At 20.8% G+C, this 664-nt stretch overlaps 1 non-coding gene across 1 annotated transcript; it reads right to left on the reverse strand.

The window, feature by feature from the left end:
* Positions 1-330: 330 nt before the first annotated feature.
* Trnae-uuc lies at positions 331-402 on the reverse strand. The gene has a single exon. It is a non-coding gene; the product is annotated as a tRNA-Glu (tRNA).
* Between the last annotated feature and the right edge of the window lie 262 nt (positions 403-664).

The following is a 664-nucleotide window of genomic DNA, read 5'->3' on the forward strand; positions in this document are numbered from 1 at the left end:
CAGGGAGAAAGTCTGTTGTTTTATTTCTTACAAAGCAGGTGAAATCCATATTAAAAAAAAAACAATAAGGCAAAAAAGAAAAGAACTCATTGAGAGAAAAGCTACAGAAATAGATAGTCAGAAAATGTAAAGTAAGTTCGAAGGAAGTTAACCGAAAGTAGAAATAAAAGAATGGAAAAGAATGAAGGAAAATGAAAGCCAAAGATATTATAAAAGTATGAAAAAGGAAAACTTAACAGCTGTAAATATTAAATAAAAAAAAACTAAAGAATTAACAGAAACATGCATATATACAGGGTAAGTTATAAAACATACATAATAAAAAAATACTTCCCATGCCGGGAATCGAACCCGGGCCTCCTGGGTGAAAGCCAGGTATCCTAGCCACTAGACCACATGGGATTGAAGATTGGTAATGGAGGATGTAAAAAAATAATATATATATATATATATATATATATATATATATATATATATATATATATATATATATATATATATATATATATATATATATATATATATATATATATATATATATATATATATATATATATATATATATATATATATATATATATATATATATATATATATATATATATATATATATATATATATATATATATATATATATATATATATATATATATATATATATATA

The sequence above is a fragment of the Portunus trituberculatus genome, chromosome 13 (genome assembly GCF_017591435.1).
Source record: "Portunus trituberculatus isolate SZX2019 chromosome 13, ASM1759143v1, whole genome shotgun sequence".
In the NCBI taxonomy this organism is placed as follows: Eukaryota; Metazoa; Arthropoda; class Malacostraca; order Decapoda; family Portunidae; genus Portunus; species Portunus trituberculatus.